The sequence below is a fragment of the Corvus brachyrhynchos genome, unplaced genomic scaffold, assembly GCF_000691975.1.
Source record: "Corvus brachyrhynchos isolate BGI_N302 unplaced genomic scaffold, ASM69197v1 scaffold1103, whole genome shotgun sequence".
Lineage (NCBI taxonomy): Eukaryota > Metazoa > Chordata > Aves > Passeriformes > Corvidae > Corvus > Corvus brachyrhynchos.
Window position 1 is genome coordinate 158,573 of NW_008236980.1, and position 1,405 is coordinate 159,977.

Below are 1,405 nucleotides of genomic sequence, written 5' to 3' on the forward strand. Positions count from 1 at the left end.
GGGACCACCGTGCCGAGGGAGAGGAGGCGTTTCCCGTTCTCCCAGCGGTGTTTTGGCTCAGGGGCAGCAGAGGAGGCAGCCGGGCAGGAGCAGCGCCTTTGGGTGCCGTCCCCGGCGTACTTCCAGCGCTGAGTGTGCCTCTGCCCAATCCCGGGGGGAAGCGGCTCAGCATTCCCAGCTCGGCTTCTCAGGGCAGGCAGCGCTACCTCGGTGGTGTCCCGAGGGCAGGAGGTGCCGTCCCAGGCTCCCATCCCTCAGGGACAATCAGGGACAGCGTGCGGCATCTCCCCTCCGTGCGCTCCCCTGACCCCCGGCACAGCCACCGGACCCGGCGCCGGCACCTGATGCCGAGAAAAGTTGGGGAAAGTCCGGGATTGATCAGATTTAGGGAAAACCCGAGCTCTGGCAGGCTCTGCAGGGCTCCAGGCCGGGGTGGGGGTCTCGGGGAGACCTTTCACTGCCGGCAGCGCAGTGGCTCTGCCGGGGGAGTGACGGGGCTGTGCCGGCTGCGGGCTCCGTCCGGCGTTCCCGGTCTCTGCTCCGGTTCTTCGCGCTGGGATGTGGCAGCCGGGGGGTCCCGGGAGAGCTGGGTGACACCGCCCATTCGGCGTGAGGCTGCTGCGCTCCAGCTGGGCACTGGGAAGCAGGAGGGAGCGGCGAGGAAAAGCGGGAGCTTTCAGCCGTCCCTAGACTTGGTGGAGAAACAAATCCCGCTGGGAATCCGGACAGGCTGGCGCAGGGGGCGAGGGCAGGGTTGAGGGGATGGGGCGGAGCATCCTGTTTTCCAGCACCCCTCTGGCGCAGCGCCGCCGGGAGTGGGGGTGTGCCGGGGGTCCAGGCCGAGGGTCTGGCTGTGCCGGGGCCAGGGGGTCCATCCGGGCACGGGCAGGGCGCGGTGCCGCCTGGCACGGCGCTGGAGGAGCCCGCGCCTCCAGCTGGCGCGGGGCCGACAGGAGCCAGATTTAGTTTCCTGTGACTGAGAGGTTGTAAATTGAACTAATTTGGGATTCGATAGGAAAACGAAAGGAGGCCGGCGGCGGCGCCGGGGGGGAGGCGGCAGCGTCCGGGCAGTGCCTTCGGCCCCGGCCGTGGGGCTCCGTCCATCCCAGCTCTCCGCTCCTCTCCACTCCCTTCCCTCCTCTCTCTCTTTCTCCCCCCTTCCGCTCTTTCTTCACCTCTTTTTTTCTGTTTGTGTTTTGGAGCTGTTTATCCCTCCCCGCTCCCTCTCTGTCCCCGCTGCTGGCATTGCACGATGGAGCAGCTTCGCAGCGCCGAGGCCGGGACAGGGTCGGTGGCTGCTGCTCAAGGCCGCTCCTCGGTGCCAGGCGGGACCGAGGGGGACTTTCCTCCCCTGATCTCGCGGCCACGAGCTTTGCCCGGCTGCCGTGGGCAATACTGCGGGGCT

General features: G+C 68.0%; 1 protein-coding gene across 1 annotated transcript in view; it reads left to right on the forward strand.

Moving 5' to 3' along the window:
- Positions 1 to 1,405, forward strand: part of SYT7 (synaptotagmin 7) — a 15,180-nt gene that overhangs the window by 4,691 nt on the left and 9,084 nt on the right. The gene's annotated exons all lie outside the window — the stretch shown is intronic.